General features: G+C 40.5%; 1 protein-coding gene and 1 pseudogene across 7 annotated transcripts in view; both read left to right on the forward strand.

Annotated features, from left to right (window-relative positions):
• The window catches only part of FARS2 (phenylalanyl-tRNA synthetase 2, mitochondrial), a 608095-nt gene that overhangs the window by 84954 nt on the left and 505366 nt on the right, over positions 1–17775 (forward strand). For 2 of the 7 annotated variants that reach the window (XM_077770048.1, XM_077770051.1), the window contains exon 1: positions 634–703. The exons of the other annotated variants lie outside the window; for them this stretch is intronic. The gene's annotated coding sequence lies outside the window, so the exon portion shown is untranslated. Of the gene's footprint in view, positions 1–633; positions 704–17775 lie in introns of those variants that run through there. 7 annotated transcript variants of the gene reach the window in all.
• Positions 1979–2323, forward strand: LOC144236391 (10 kDa heat shock protein, mitochondrial pseudogene; annotated as a pseudogene).

Below are 17775 nucleotides of genomic sequence, written 5' to 3' on the forward strand. Positions count from 1 at the left end.
TTCAGGCAGCTCAAGTGGGAGGTGCCGACAGGGAGGCGGTGCCGTTGGGGCCCGCGCCCGGGAGCCTCCGGCGTGCAGCCGCTGCGGGGGAAGCTGAGGGACGGCCGCAGGGGAAGGGCTGAGCCTCAGGAGCGACGCAGGTCGGAGGCTCTAGGACTGAGTGCGTGCTGCCCGTCAAGGAGCGCCTTCCAGAGCTGCCTAGGTCGTGGCGGGGACATTTAGTCTCAGACCGCGTCGCCCAGTAGCATCTCCGCAAAGCCGGAGGCCGCGTTGCCACGGTTACCGTGCGCGCCGTGGGTCGACGCCCCGCCCCCGGCCGCAGATGACCCGCCCCTTGAGCTGGGGGCGCTCTCCGCGCTGCCTGAGAGGCTGAACCGGCGGCTTTGCAGGGTGTTTTAGCTTTGCGGCGCTCTGTCCGTGGGCCCCCAGGACAGGGACTTTCTGAGCGTGGGGATGGGATGTGGGGAGCGCGGAGGCAACGGGTGAGCGACTCCCTGGGCCTCAGGCTCTGCTCAGGACGACCGGCTGAGGGCCTCGGAAGCGAGGCCCCCTTTTCTAGTCAAAATGGCAGCGCCCAGCATGCTGTGTGGGTATCTTTAAGGCGGGGAGGGGATCCGGCGGGTAAGNTCCCAGGAGAATAAGCAGCGTTACCTCACTTCAGATTTTGAAACACCCAGGTTTGGGTCTCCTGGGCGAGCGGTGGGTGAGTGTTGGCTTCGCTGCAGCGTGGTGTGCGACATGGGCGGTCGGTGGTGGTAGGAGAGAGTTATTGGCCATGAAATTTCCCCCCTTTTCGGGTGTTCTTTGAGCTTTCGAGGTTTTGGTTTTTAGAGTCCCGCGGACTTTTGTCATCTAATGCGTACAAAAGGTGGAGTGGCGTGGGTGATTAATTGGGAAAACTTAAGGGATTTCAGGACTCTCTTGGGATAATTTCAGACCCCAAACTAGAAGCTGAGCAAGTTTTCTCTTGAAGTTCTTCATGGCTAAGTGTTGTCTTTTGGTCTTTCTCTGGAGACGTCAGCATTTCAGAATTACATTGTTACCGTGTTGGATTAATTGGTCCTTGAACGTAGGACTTGGCATATAGAAGCCTGAACTAGTTCTAGGTAAAACTAAGTGTGTTTGTAAAGCACCTGTCTCATTTTGGGAATCTTTCTGTCCAAAGCCAACGTTACAAGAGCCACAGGTTTCTTGTTCACATCACAGGTAGGAGTAATTTTAGACGTGAAAAAAAAAACAAGTTTGCCTCAACATCCATCTTAATTCAACCACTGAGTTTGGTTGTGTTTCATCTCTTTTAAGTTTATCTGGTTTTAAAATGACACTTGTTTTATATCAAAACCTAGTATATTCAGGAACGGTAAGGGATGGAAACACTTTTCTGATCTCGATACGCTTTAATTAATGTACTTGCATTGCAGCCTGGTGTCCTTGCACCTAGATATACTTGTTAATATTACTCGTTATAATGCAATGATATTTCTAAAAAAAGGCATGGGAGAGAACATACTTTTCTTAAAATCTTTTTAAGTTTCCTGTTTAATTTGTTTTTCATGGTGTCCCACATCTATGAGTATAAAAATAAGGTGTGTGTGTGTTTTTTTTTTTACAGGGTAGCCAAGCTTCTGTCACTCTTGCATGTTGATCAGGTCATTGGGCAAGTCCTGCCTCAGGATTATTGAAAGGATTTTAAATATTTTGGCTTTACCCTTGGCATTATTTAAAGGATTCAAGACCAAGGGAATTGAGCATTATTAGAGTAAGATCTAGACTCATTTTCTCTTAGTATGGTACATGAGTGCTAATATAAAATGCAGCACCGGGGAAAACTACAACATTCTTGCAAGTTAAAAATAGAGAAAGCTTTCAAGGTAAAAGAAAAAAAACAGGAAAGTTATTTTTGGCTTGTTTAAAACTAGTGGGGATTGCTTTTCCCACGTTCACGTGTCCCGGGGGTCGGACTGCGGGTCTCTGCAGCGGCGGCAGCTCCAGAGCCAGCCGAGTAGGAACTGCGGTGGCCAGAGTCATGGCAGGACAAGCGTTTAGAAAGTTTCTTCCCCCTTTTGACCGAGTTTTAGTTGAAAGGAGTGCAGCCGAAACTGTAACCAAAGGAGGCATTATGCTTCCAGAAAAATCTCAAGGAAAAGTTTTGCAAGCGACAGTAGTAGCTGTTGGATCAGGCTCTTTATAAAGGAAAGGTTGGAGACATTCAACCAGTCAGTGTGAAAAGTTGGAGATAAAGTTCTTCTCCCAGAATATGGAGGCACCAAAGTAGTTCTAGATGACAAGAGATGGGGACATTCTCGGAAAGTATGTAGACTGAAATAAATCATTATTGAAATGGCATGAAGGGAAGCTGCCCATTCCAATGAAGTTGTGAAATCTTTCATCATGTAAATAATTTCCATGTCTCTCTTTTATAATAAACTAAATGTATTCCCCCCCACCCCCCCCAAAAAAAAAGAAAAAGAAAAGCGGGGATTGTAGTGTTGCCTGCCTGGCTCAATCAGTGGAACATGTGGCTCTTGATCTCTGGGTTGTGAGTTGGAGGGATCCCCATATTAGGCGTAGAGATTACTTAAATGAAAAAACTTTAAAAAGTAGTGGAGATTGCATTATATTTTGCTTTCATCTAGAAATGAAGTTGTAATTATGACTGTATACAATTGTTTATGTCTAATTATCAGGCGATTTAATCATTAATTTATACAATTAATGTATCTAAAGGACCTTAACTTTGTCATAGTCAAAGAAAGATTTCCAAATAAATATTTAAAATTTAGTTTGTTTGGGGATCCTAGTCTACTGTTAGTACAAAGAATAGTTGAGGTTAGGAAAGTGATAGCTTCCCAGTAGATTCCAAGCTAAGTCCTCACAAAAATATTTTTATTGTATTTCAGATAATGTACCAGTATCTTGGATATTGTGGTCTTGAACAACTAATAAAAGAAATTGCATTCTAAAGCTATATCTTTGTTTTTGTACGTCTTTATTGCTGAGATGAATATTTTGAATAATAGCTCTGTTTGAGGTTGAAATGAATTGGGCCAGTACCTGAGGATTCCTTACTCATGTGTCCTTTAATACGCATTCGATGCTGGGTTGAGTATTCTCTTAGGTAATGAATATTAGCTAGTGGTACCCACCTGCTACCATCTAGGCCTCAAAATGTAAAAATTTCCTTAGTATTACCTATCCATGGATCCAGACTTAAAGTTCTTTAACTAACTACATATGTAAAATGATGTGTGGGATGCCTGGGTGGCTCAGTCTGTTAAGCGTCTGACTTCTGCTCAGGTCAGGTCACAATCTCATGGTTTGTGAGTTTGAGCCCTGCTTTGGGCTCTGTGCAGACAGCTCAGAGCCTGGACCCTACTTCCAATTCTGTGTGTCTCTCTGCCCTCCCCTGCTTGTGATCTCTCTCTCTTTCTCTCTCAAAAATAAACATGAAAAAAACTTTTAATGATGTATTACTTCATATTAAAATTAGAGTTGTTGGATTGCTAATGAGCACGTAATCCTTTTTGAAAAGAAATTTCTCTAAACATAGTAAGTAATGTAACAGCAATTTATTGTCTTAAGCTTAAATACTAAGTTATTTATTTATTTATGAGGGGCTGGGGGGGAGAGAGAAAGGAGGACAGAGGATCTAAAGTGGGCTGTGCCCTGACAACAGAGAGCCCAATGTAGGGCTTGAACTCACAAACCGTGAGATCATGACCTGAGCTGAAGGCAAGTGGTTCAACTGAGCCACCCAGGCACCCCAGGCTTAAATAGTAAAATGATGTGTAAAGAAAATCCTATATAAATGAGTGACTTGTGATACTGTGATTTAGAAATTACTCCACTCCAAACATGGATCTAAGTTTTTATTATATATAATTCTCACTTGTTTTTATTGATTCTTCATTGTAATAGAATATTACAGAGACCTTAGATACCAACTCTTTTGTACAGATGAACAAACTGAAGGCCTTTTTCTCATTCATTTATTCAACACTGATTGAATGCTTCCTAAGTGCCATACATTATCTAAGATGGATCTACCATGAACAGAGTCTTTTTGTCCTCCCAGAACTGGACAGGGAACTAGAGAAGCAAAGTATTAATTTGTTTTGTCAGATGCTATGTTACCAAGTGTCTGGAGAGTACAGAAGAGGGCCATTCAACTAGAGTTTTGACCTAAGGAGAGGCTTTCCATTGTAGAAGGTGTGTCCATAATGAGTTAGTAACAGCTAGATGAAGAATATGGTAAGAGGTTGTAGTGTATATTCAAAGCATGGAGGCATGAGGGAACATGACCCATTAAGGGAACTCTGGGAGAGGGATGGGAAGGACCGTTTGTGAAACCAGAAATGATTAGTCCTGTGCCTGCTTTATTTTAATGATGTTTCCTCTGTTTTGGGGGTAAGTTATTTCTTATATGTTGGCTAGTTCACATAAGTAAACTTTAATATCTGTTGAAATACAGGATTTTTTTTAGGTGTTGTTAGGTTTTTGTTTTAAACCATATTTTTGAGTCCTATTTTTTAGGTGTGCTGAAATTCTGTTTACCTCTGCGTTTAACATATAGTTGACCAGCCTGTTAGTTCAAGCCATAGTTCTTCTGGATATTTGAGGGCTATCAATCAAATACTGTCTAGGTTTCCAAGAATTTATAGTTTAAATACAGTTTGTATGTGATTAAAACAGGAAGTAAAAAGTGCTGCAGGAGAGGTGCTGGGGAAGCACAATGGAATCTCAGCATGAGAGGTCACTTCCATGGGTAGTGCCTGGGCCACACCTCAGACCAACAAAGTCAGCATGACCCAGGCCCAGGCTCCAGGAACGTATTTCATTAATTTAAAATTATTTTTTAATTTTTTTATTCCCCAGGTGACTGGATGCAGCCTAGTAGAGAAGCATTGATCTGTGGGAATTAGGGGGCTTTTTGGAGGAGGTAGTGTTCATGTTGGGCTTGAGAGAATTTAGGTTGGAGTTGGGCCTTGAAAGGAATTCCAGGATTTGGGTGTGTGGTTGTGGTAGTGAGATGATTACTGCAGGATGAAGCTTAACTCTTGGAAAGGGTACAAGAGAGAGTGAGTGAGGTCTGGGGAAAGATAGTCAGGGCCTACAGACACTGGAGGGTCTTGTGAGGGAGGGAGTCGGAGGGCACTTAAGGGCAAGTGCAGGAGATATAGCTGGAGAGGCTGGCACGGCAGCTCTCCTGGATGGTGGACACCCACTCCGTCCTTGTATGATCTCAGTTAGTTGTTTGGAGACCTGATGGGAACAAAAGCTGTTGACTCTATGTAAGGACAGGGAAGCTGAGAGGTTAGGTTATTGAGTTGGAATGTTCCACAGCTAGATAGCAGTGAGGGTAGGCATTGGTGTAGGTCCTGATCTGTCTAGCCATTGTGCTACACTGCTTCACAGACTGTCTTCAGTGGAAGCTTCAGGAGTTTGAAGTGTATTAATTTTTCTTGGATAACATGGGTAAGTTTTAGCCATATCTGAACTTTAATTTAGTAGGATTCCCACTTATTTATAAAGCTAACTGGTTAGCTCCTAACAAATATTCAGAACATGTCAAGTAATGATTTTTAGACTACCTTTTTATTTAGTCTTTTAAGAGAAGAAAAAAAATTTTTTTCCTATTAACATGTCTTGGAAAAGACCTAAATTGTGAATGCCTTTTTTAGGTTGTCTGTTCATGTGTGCAACAGACCTTGCTTTTTGGGAGATTTCTGAAGCTCACCTTTCTGGAGAAGCTCTTTTCAAATACACCTAACAAAATCTGTTCTCAGAGAAAGTTAGAAAGCAGCTAGATAGTCTAGCTTCATTGATTGGAGGCTAAGGGTTCCCTTACTTATGGGCAGCAACAATAAAACTGAGAATTGATTTTGTGTAAAGTATATCAAATGTCACTTCTAGAGGATTTTCTTTAAAAAAATTTTTTTAAATTTTTTTTTTATTTATTTCTAGGAGAGAGAGAGAGAGACAGCGTGAGCAGGGGAGGGTCAGAGAGAGAGGGAGTCACAGACTCTGAAACAGGCTCCAGGCTCTGAGCTGGCAGTCAGCACAGAGCCTGACGCAGGGCTCAAACCCACAAACCGCGAGACCATGACCTAAGCGAAAGTCAGACGCTTAACCGACTAAGCCACCCAGGCGCCCCTAGAGGATTTTCTTTTTAAACAAATTCTTTGCCTTCTGAGGGAAAGATACCATCTTTTCCTACTTTTCCTACTACAAACTCTTACCGACATGGGAATTCTTTTACAGTGTGGTTTGTGGTAATATTCTCAGCATGGAGCCCGATGTGGGTCCCAGTCCAATGACCCTGGGATCATGACCTGAGCCAAAATCAAGAGTTGGACGCTCAGTCAGCTGAGCTGCCCAGGTACCCCCTCCCTTTTTTTTTTTTTATAGTAACATTCTGCTATAGATCACCTGCATTCTTTTTCATACTAATTATGAGGGGTAACTTAGAGGAATGATGTTTTCTTGTTGTTTGTATGATTCAGAATGATTTGTTCATTAACTAGCTATAAGTGATGATAATGATAGCTGTTATTTATTTAAAATTTATATTCGTTTCCAGAAGCTTTGCCAAGCAGTTTGCAAACATCTCATTTCAGTAATTCTTTTTTTTTTTTTTTTAATGTTTTATTTATTTCTAGGAGACAGAGAGACAGCGTGAGCAGGGGAGGGCCAGAGAGAGAGGGAGTCACAGACTGAAACAGCCTCCAGGCTCTGAGCTGGCAGTCAGCACAGAGCCCGACGCAGGGCTCGAACCCACGAACCGCGAGATCATGACCTAAGTGAAAGTCGGACGCTTAACCGACTAAGCCACCCAGGCGCCCCTCATTTCAGTAATTCTTATAATGACAGGGGCTCCTGGGTTGCTCATTTAGTTAAGCGTTTGACTTTTGCTCAGGTCATGATCTGATGGTCTGTGGGTTCGAGTCCTGTGTTGGACTGACTCTCTGTTGACAGTGTGGAGCCTGGAACGTACTTCGGATTCTGTGTCTCCTCTCTCTCTGTTCCTTCCCGACTTGTACTCTGTCTCCCCCACCCCAAAAAAATAGCCATTAAAAAAATTAAAAAACATTCTTAGAAAGACAAATTTGAAGCCATGATTGACTTCTTTGAGTGGGGAGTAAAAACAGCTATCTCTTGTTTGTCCAGATCAGTTGGTTGTTTATAGAAAACACTTAGGATTTGCAGTGTTGACTCTGTTTAGGGAAAAAACAAAAACACAGTAGCCTATGTTTGGCTAATCACTGACAAAATACTAGGTCAATGTCTCATGATGTACAGAAATGGAGTTCTGGGATATTAATGGATATCTTGGAAGGATGATATATCTTTGTAAAGAAAAATCCTGTTGTTCTTCCCTACTGTGTGTTTCTTTACTGTGTGTCTCCGTAGCTCTTCAAACAGAACAATTCATTTTGGGTCACTGGATGTGTGGGGTTTTTTACTGACACCAAAGCAGTTCTCTGCCACACCATCTGGGTATCCTACAGGTCAATTCAATCCTGACACTGCCTGAAGATAGCGGAAGATTCCACAGGGTAAAGGCTCGTTCCTGTAAGACTGCCCTCCCTACCTTCCTACTTCAGATGCCAGTTGCAAGTACTGAGTCCCCAGATTCCTCATGCCATCTGTCCCATTTGGCTGCAAATTGGATGTTTCCATGACCCCTTCATCAGGTTTGAGTAATTTACTAGAGAAGCTCACAAAACTCAAGGAAACGCTTAACACTCACCAATTCATTAAAGGCTGTGATGAAGAATACAGATGAACAGCCAGATGAAGAGATACATGGGTAAGGTCTGGGAGGGCCCTGATCGCAGGAGCTTCTGTCCTCGTGGAGTTGGGATGACGTGCCCCTCCTAGTGTGAATGTGCTCACCCACCTGGAAGCTTTGCAAACCCCGTACTATTGGGATTTTATGGAAGCTTCCTCATGTGGGCATGATCAATTAGCAACATTTTCAGCCCCTCTGTTCTCTAGAGAAGTGGGATTGGGGTGGGGTGGGGCTGAAAATCCCAAGCATCTAATCCTGGCTTGGTCTTTCTGGTGACCATGTCCCCTTCAGGAGCCTTACAGGAGCCCACCCAGAGTCACTCCTTTAGAAATAACAATGTTCCTAGTGCTCTTATCACTTAGGAATTTTCAAAGGTTTTATGCTCTCTCTCTTGGTGGGGTTAAAGACCAAATATTAGAACAAGAGATGCTTCTAGTATTCTTATTGTTTAGGAAATTACAAGGGTTCTAGGAGCCAGGAACTGGGCGGCAGAGACCAGTATATTGATTTTCTATTATCTCACAATCTTTGGTACTTGTCTTAGTCTGTTTGGGCTGCTGTAACAAAATACCATAAACTAGGTAGCTTATAAACAACAGAAATTTATTTTTTATGGTCTGGAGGCAGGGAAGGTTAAGACCAGGGTGCTGGCAGATTAAATGTCTGGTGAGAGCTTCCTGGTTCATACATAGATGGCCTCCATTTTGCTGTGTTCTCGCTTTGAAGGGGCAAGGGATTTCTCGGGGCCTCTATTTTAAGGGCACTGATTCCATTCCTTAGGAATCTTCATGACCTGATCACCTTCAAAGGCCCTATCTTTTTGTATCATCACCTTGGTTTTTAACTTAGGATTTTAATATGAATTTGCAGGGGAGCGTATACATAAGTTGACTGCAATACTGTGCTGGAGAATGTTATTAACAGTAGAAGCAAAAGAATTCATGATTTTTTTTTTTTTGCCATTATAGGGAATACGTTTATATGATTTAGTATTTCATAGATTTTTAATTTAATAATTTATTTGCTGAGCATGACTAAAGCAATTCACCTTGACAAACCTGTGTCCTATATACTGTGTAATTGTGAGCTTGAGTTAACCAATAATATTTAAGAGTAAGAAAAGCCTGGCTGTGTGAAATGGATTGCAGTAATATTGGCAGGCAGTGATACAGAGTTAGCATTAGTTAATAAGGATTCATTTATTGGGAGAATTATCTTTATAATGATCCCTGGAGTTCCAGAGTTCAGGGGAAAGTGAAAATGGAGAAGTCATTAAATACAGGAAAGCTTATCAGCCATACTTTCTTCCCTCTTTCTTGACATTTCAAGGTACGGACATTGTTAACTGTTTCAAGTCTTTGAGCACTTTTAAGTAAGTGCATGTGCCTGAGCATTTATGTTAAGCTCTGTTGCAAATCTTCCTGCCTTAGCTTCCAGGTACAGTGAAAGCATCTCCAGCCTCCTGAGACCTGGGTGTGATGATAGTTACAGTGCTGCTTTCGCTTGTACAGAAAGCCTCTGGGCAAACCGTCTGGATTAATACATTTCCTAACAGTAAGCTCGGTTTCACCACAGTCTCCAAGCTGAGTTGGAATGTTCTGTTAGACTTCGTAGAGGAGATTCTATGGGTGCCAAGTTACACTGTTCTCTGAAAATCCTTTTCTGTGGTCTTGAAAGGTATTTTAAACAAAATGTTCAGTATAGATTAATGTGACAGTGATATATGCTGATCTTCCTTCTGTCCCCCTGCCCCCCGCCAAACTCCCTGCATCATTTTTAGAATAAAGTCTAAAAAAGCCTATAAACTCACTAACACAGCCAGTACAACCCTGAAGGCCTTTGCAAATGCTGATCCAACTGCCTGGAATGGTCTTTCCACCTTTCTTAATTTGTCCAATGTTAGTTTACTGAAAGACACCTTCTCAAAGTTTAAGTGGATCTTCCTCTTTTAAGCCCTCTTAATGTGAGTGTGAGTATTTTTCTTGCTGATAGTGACTGCAGTTGCAAGTAACAAAATCCAAGTCAAATAAATTTGAACCAACATAATGGCTTTTTTGTCTCATGTATCTTGAAAGTTCAGAAGTCAGATGAGCTTTAGGAGTGGTTTAGTTGAGTGATGTTGTTAAAGACCTGGGTTTGTTCTTTTTCCACTCTGTCTTGTACAGTGTCAGCATTATCCTCAGGCTGGCATCCTCTCTTAGTTCTGGAATGCTGCCAGCAATTCTGGGGTACTCGTTTCCAGAACATTAGAAGAGTGAGAGAGTTTTTGGACCAGAAGTGCCCAATAATCCTGTGTGTTCACCTTTTTTTGTGAGTTGTGTGCTCATTTATCTTTGAGCCAGTCAGACACTGTGGTTAGGGCATAGGATTACTATTAGTTAGGTTTGAGTCACCTGCCTATATCCTAGAGGCAAGAATGGGGCCAGCTGCCCCCAAGATACTTAGGTTCTGAAAACTGGGAATGGGTAGGTAGCCCTATTGGGTACATACAATGAAATTGAAGTAGTTACCAAGAGAACAGGGACTGATTTTTTTTGTAAAAGGCAACAAAATTGATTACAGCAGTCTTTCTTGAGTTCTACATCTCTTTGTGTGATTATTTGATTAATCTTTTTCTCTGTTATCAGGCTGTGTATTCTATGAGGACAGAGACCATATCTATTTTTTATTATAATTGTTTCCTCAGCACTTTGCATATACTAGATGATTAATAAAATGCTTATATATGATTAGAGTGAGTGATCGTTACTTTGCATACAGTATGTATTCAGTGAATATTTGCTACTTGATCTTTGGTTTTGTGTTTTGCTAGACTCTCTCTGAACCTGTTCTTTTCAACTGCAGTTTTTTATTTCTGTCTTAGAAATGCTATTCTGCAGGTCCTGCAAGTTTAGGTTTAGGGATATGAATTTTGAAAGATTCATGGTCCTGTAAGTTAAATCAGTGAGAACAGTGATTTCCAATCCATGTGCTAGTCAACTGTGGGAGCCACAGAAAGAAAAGGCTTCCTATGTTTCTTTCTATTTTTTAATTTAAAAAAAATTTATTTTAGAGAGAGAGAGAGAGCATATAAGTACGGGAGAGGGGCATAGGGGGAGAGAATCCCTAGCAGATTCCACGCTCAGTGCATTTCTACGACTGTGGTATTGTGACCTGAGCTGAAATCAAGAGTCAGATGCTCAACTGACTGAGCTACCCAGGTGCCCCATGAATCCCTTTTATTTCTAACATGCTTGTCCTCTCATTTTTCAAACACAGGCACATAGTATAGTGACTGGAAAAATAATACAGTAATAAAAACTACTGTGACTTATTAATGCTTCTAAATAATTTTGAATTATACAATGGACATTAAAAGTATATGTTGCTAAGAGAGTAGATCTTGAAAGTTCTCATCACAAGAAAACAATTTTTGTGACTCTACGGTGATGGATATTAACTAACTAAGACTTATTGTGGTCATCGTTTTTTAATATCGAATCATGTTGTATACCTGAAACTAATATAATGATATATGTCACTTGTATCTCAATAAAAAAATAAAGTACTTCTGTCCCAGGCTGTTGTTTTAATTAGAGAAATTAATACATTCAAAGCATTTAAAATAGTGCTGGATTTATAGAAAGTACTATAAGAAGGTTAACTATTGTTATTATTGATTGTTGGGTTGAGAGCCTGGCTTGATTAGGCACTCTGAAGTATAGATTTCCTCAGGAACTGTAACCATTCTTTATCAGTGGATAGCCATTCATTCATTAAACATCAATCTTAAATACATATATATGTGTGTATATATATATATATATATTTGATCTCATGGAGATTGGATGATTTTTCGAAGTTAAATTTTATTTTAAGGCTGAAATTGGCCAGTAGCCCCTGGTTAGGCCGTGATAATGCCAGGATGTTTCTGCTGTGCTAACCAGTGTGTTTCCATCTCTTCCATGGCTGCAGAGCACATTCTGGAGCCCTGCACTTGGCAGAAACATGTCCTCTTATCACTCAGTGGACTCATTTCCTAACTCAGGTCATCCTTGGCTTCCACTCCTCTTTGTAAATACAAGCAGTCAGTCATTTCCAGCTATTTTACCTCTAATTGGCTTCTGATTTTGTCTATGTGCTGAGCAATATATTATTAGCAGATAGATGCTAAAATGAATTACTAGATTGTGCTTTGCTTAGGACTCAATATTTGCCAATTGAGTGTTCAGTAATTCAATGGAGTTTACTACTAGTGCTGTAGTTTCATGATGTACTAATTAATATCCTTGGTTTTCTTCTTTCCCCTCAAAGTTGCTTTTTTTCGCCCACTGTAGGATTCTTGTATTTGAAGCTAAGTAATATGAATTTTAAACTGTGGATAGCTCTATTCTGATAGCTCTAATTCCCTCCGTCACACTGGTAGTTCCTGGTTCACAGCTCATCAGCTCCCAAGGGCACAGAAGGGACTAATTAATTATGCTTTGAGTGCTTATTGTTGGGCTGGCTGTTTTATGGGTTACCTTATCTAATACTCATCACAACCGTATAGAATGAGGAAACATAAATAGTAAGTGGCCGGCTGGGATTTGTAGTTAAACACATTTTATTGACTTAACTGCCTCCATACTCTCCATTTTAGGTGTTTCTCTAACTCTGATGTTGATACCTTTCGGCTTCTTCCCTTTGCTACCACAGCTGCACAATTCTTTCTCCCCAACAGGACTTCCAGTCTACTGGGCTTTGGACTTTTTTATTGTGCCAGATCTATCTCATACTTTTCTTTCTCTCCCTACCCAGTCTAGATTTTTGTTCACTGCTTTTCAATATTATCTAATGGGTCTGCTTCAGACTAGTATGGTTCTCAGTCCTAAGAATTTCCCTACTATGCTTTGGTGCTTTTTTAGTGGAATTGACTTACAGTGTAAGGAAGAAACATGGTGAGCATATGTACACTTGGCTTCCCACTGTGTATTCCTGCCTGTGGTTCAGTGATACTGCATATGTAACAATATGTTATACTAGCATGACCTATGGGGTGTAGGTCAAACACATTTTTTCCAACTAATGCTTCTTTAAGATTGTGCTCAGTGGGCTAATCTTCCCCTGCCTCTAGATGAAAACTTACTTCTTCCCTTACCCACTCCTTCTGCAAAGGACACTGTGATGGGAAAAGACGGTGCTGTGTATAAGGCTTTTTATTTTTATTTTTAAAAAATTTATTTAAATTCAAGTTAGTTAACCTACAGTGTAATATCCATCTCTGGGGTAGAGCTCAGTGATTCTTCACTTACATAAAACATCCAGTTCTTATCCAAATGAGCCCCCTCCTTAATGCCCAGCACCCATTTTAGCCCATCCCCGCAACCCTGTTTGTTCTCTATATTTAGGAGTCTCTTATGGTTTGTCTTCCGTTTTAAATCTTACTTTTCCTTCCCTTCCCTTATGTTCATTTACTTTGTTTCTTAAATTTCACATATGAGTGAAATCACCTGATATTTGTCTTTCTCTGACTTATTTTGCCTAGCATAATATGCTCTAGCTCCGTTCATGTTGTTGCAAATGGCAAGATTTTAGTTTTTGTCTTCAAGTAATATTCCATTATTTTTAAGATTTTTTTGTTTAATGTTTTTATTTATTTTTGAGACAGAGAGAGGCACAGAGTGTGAGGGGAGGTTGGGCAGAGAGAGAGAGGGAGACAGAATCTGAAGCAGGATCCAGGCTCTGAGCTGTCAGCACAGAGCCTGGTGTGGGGCTTGAACTCATACACGGTGAGATCATGACCTGAGCTGCAGTTGACCTCAGCTGCTTAACCAACTGAGCCACCCAGCACCCCGAGTGATATTCCATTGTGTGTGTGTGTGTACATATATACACATCTTTATCCATTCATCATTCGATAGATATTTGGGCTCCTTCCATAATTTGACTATTGTTCATAGTGCTGCTATATATATGTATTTTTTAAGTTTATTTATTTTTGAAAGAGAGAGGGAGAGAGAAAAAGAACTGGTGGGGAGGGGCAGAGAGAGGGGGACAGAGGATCTGAAGCAGACTCTGCACTGACAGCAGAGAGTCTGATGTGGGGCTTAAACCCACAAACTGCAAGGTCATGACCTGAACCAAAGTCAGATGCTCAATGGACTGAGCCACCCAGGTGCCCCAATAGTGCTGCCGTGAGCATTGGGTGCATGTGCGCCTTCAAATCAGCATTTTTGTATATACCTTTTTCCTCTTGCTGTAGGTATTGTTTACCCCTGCTCCCCTGAGCTGGTAACTTCACCAGGCTATTAGTGTTGATCATTATATTGCAGTTTTTCCTGGAGCATTGTCTGCTCTTGATTTGCAGATTCAATTATGTCTTAATTCTAGGAGAAATTTTTTTTCTGGGCTGTCTTTTTTTTTTTCTTCAGGAGCAACAGTGATATGAAATAGATCTCTTTTGTCTTAAATGTCTAGCATTTTGCATTTTATTTCTGCTCATTTTTGTAGTTTTATTCATTTATGTTTCCCTTTGTAAGGTTTCTGAGATCAGTCCTTCCTGTCCCTGATAGAGTTTTATTAGTGTTTATTTAACATCTTGTTTTTTTCTAATAACAAACATTTTACATGAGTTTCATTTTTCTCTCCTATTTCTGGAGCTGTGCCAACTTAATTTATGTCTTCTGTTGTTTTGTAATCTTTCTGATCTCTTTTATAATTTCTTTGACCCTCCTCAAGACCATTTTATATCTTTTTATTTTTTATTTTTTTTGGTTTATTTCTCGTTCCTTTGATTTTAGAAAACAATTTGAACATTTTCTTTGTTTCTCGGAGTAATTTCTCTTTGGTCAACATTTTCTCCTTTTTTGCTTTATGTTTTTAATTTTGTTTTCATTCATTCGTTTCTGTGGATAGTCTTTGGTTTGTTTCTTTCTGCTAACTACTCACCTCTGGGTCAAGGCAGTTTCTCTCTGCCAGAGAACAGCCACTTTGCTACTTCAGGGTTGGTTATTGTTTGAGGGTGCTTCCATTTTGGATGTTCTGGACAGTATGGTTTGTGTTAAAACCTCTGTATTTTATGATTTGACTGCTGTTTGTTTCCCCTTATTTTAACCCTACCTCCCTGCGGCAGTGGCTCACAGGTAGGTTCTAGACATTAAAGATGACGTGTCTTTGCTGTTCCTTCTCCTTTCAGCTCCACTTCCCCCTGAGTTCAGGGTCATGTTTATAACATCCATGTGTCCTTCTATTACTCCGCTAATTATACTGGCCTTATTTTACTGTAGGATAAAAGTCAGGATCCTTAGCTCCTCAGAATGTGGCCCCGAACTTCCTTTCTCCTATTCATCACTACTCCCTCCTTTGTGCTTGCCACACTCCTCATCCTGAGCTACCATACGTGCTTGTTCAGAGTCTTCATACTCTTGCCTTCAGTCCATTCCACATGTGGTCTCTTTCCACTGTGTATGAATTTGCCATCAAGATCACTGGTGTGCTGGGCGATGTTTAATAAACTGTGTTTATGGAGGTGCCTGGGTGGCTCAGTCGGTTAAGTATCTGACTCTTGATTTTGACTCAGGTCATGATCTCATAGTTTGTGAGAATGAGTCCTGCATCACCTCTGCACAGGTAGCACAGAGACTGCTGGAGGTTCTCTCTTTCCCTCTCTCTCTCTGCTCTTCCCCTGCTCGTGCATGCACACACATGCTCTCTCTCAAAATACATAAATAAACTTAAAAAAAATGTTAATGGGAACAGTGCCTGACTGTGGCGTTTGGCTGTAGTTGGTGTATTTACACCCAATTTCAGGCCCCTGTCAAAAAGCCGCCAAATGCAGAATTGAGAAGAGATGTGCACAGTCTCTGATGGTGTTAGCTGTCAACCACTGGAAATTCACTCTTTGTGAAATCTTTTCTGCTTTTCTTCCATTGTCCTCCATAACCACATAGTCTGGAGTTTTAGTTGGGAACCTAGATATCTCTCACTCTGGTTTTCAGGTAGTATGTGAGCTCCATGAGGGTTGTGACCAATTCTTAGTTATAGTGCCAAATATACAGTAAGCCTTTAAATAGCCAAATCAGTGTATCAGTGATCTTGGTTGTAATGTTTCAGATGGGAGCTTTAGAAAGATCTTTGTAGACCTATTGTCTCTAATGAAAAAAAGAAATCCTTGATGGTTGTATGTTATTTTCTTACATACCTCTATTTCTCATACTTTTTATTTTGGTCATGATAATAATTGCACAAATTGGTCTGTTAGTTGCTAGATTTAACAGGTATATAAATCAAATGGAAAACTGGATGACATTTTTTTCCTGTTAATTACAATTACTTTTAAATTGATTAATTTTTTTTTTTTGTTACTATATTTTAGAGAGTGAGAGTGGTGGGGAGGGGCAGAAGGAGAGAAAGAGAGAGTCTTAATCGGCTCCATGCTCAGCAGAGAGCCTGATGTGGGGCTCACTCACGTGACTCTGGGATCATGACCTGTGGCAAAATGAAGAGCTGAGCTGGATGCTCAACCACCTGAGCCCCCAGGCACCCCTCTAAAGTGATGTTTGTATGTTATTTTCTTACATACCTCCTTTTCTCATATTTCTTATTTTGGTCATGATAATAATTGTACAAAACTGTCTAGAAGTTACTGGGTTTAATAGGTATATAAATTAAGTGGAAAGCTAGCTCAGTTTTTCTTGTTAATCAGTTACAATTATTTGTAAATGGATTATCTCAGCTTTCCTGTCATTTAGTTGTAAAATGTTTGATACAGATTTCCTGTATTAGTATCCTAATTTAACATGATTTGTTTGCTGTTTAGTAATCAGTCATTGAGTCTCCTTTGAGACTTGGTCAAATGATGACAGCCCCAAGATTTTAAAGACTAAGAAATAGCCTATGTTGTTATCATGCTTAATTAGTCCTTTTCCTCAATATATTTCCATTAGTTTTGAGGTTTAGACACTGGGAATGTTGCATAGGATATGAAGTCAGTATTCAGAAATATTCTGTCTTTCCCTCGTGTTTTACCCTCTTCTTCACTGTCTAGTTTCCCTGTTCCCCAAAGGGAACCCATGTCCAAAAGATACCTTTCTAGTGATTTTTGATTGGTTTGTGAATTTTTAACTCTTTGGGTTTAAAGATTTGTTTGATTCATGAAGGGGTAATATTTCAGAGGCATAATTTATCAGATATATCATGGCCAGAGATCAAAATATAGATAGGGTGAGGGAAATAAAGCCTGATTTATGGAACATCCACTTTGTGCTCTGCCCTTTACCTCCTTTGCACCTTAGTTTTTATGAGAACTCTGATGGCACGCTTCCCATCTAATTGATGAATAAATTAAAGCTAATGGAGTGTGCGATTTACTTCAGTGTTGAACCTGAAATTTGACCCAAGGCCATAGGACTCGAGCCACAGGGTTATGTTTGTTCTAGGGTTTGGGTTCCTTATTTGCCCCTCAGCTAAGTATCTTGTTCTTCCCTGGGAGCAGTGCTGAGGTAGTTGAACTGCTCTTCCCTGTGCTGGACATTCAGATCCATCAGTTCTGTCTTTTTTATAATTAGGCATCATTGGCAGTTTTGTTTAACAAGTAAGCTATGATCTTCTCCACAAGTTGGCCATGAGAGATCTTTGTTACTGGCTTCAAGAAATATGGAGTACAAAATATTGTACTATGGCTGTGAAACTTTGAGAAATGATGTATTGAATGAGTCTTATGTGTGAAGAGATGAGCTGCAGGATGTCCCTCTTTCTTTATTGCCAAAGACTCACTTGGATTGCTCAGAGGTTGATACGACTCTCATTTTTGAAAACCTGCTGTACCACTTATTTTACACCAAATTCGTATTAATCTAGGTAGAACCCGATGAGATGCAATGAGCACCAGTTTACATCTGGGAAAGCAGGCTGAATGAATCTTCTCAGTGGACAGGGGCTATACACCTAGTGAATAGTGGAATGGGAATTTGAACTCTTGCCCACCTATCTGTAAGCTTAAGCTCTTTCCTCTCACACGATCG

This window comes from Crocuta crocuta, unplaced genomic scaffold (genome assembly GCF_008692635.1).
Source record: "Crocuta crocuta isolate KB4526 unplaced genomic scaffold, BGI_CrCroc_1.0 scaffold24, whole genome shotgun sequence".
NCBI classification, from domain to species: Eukaryota; Metazoa; Chordata; class Mammalia; order Carnivora; family Hyaenidae; genus Crocuta; species Crocuta crocuta.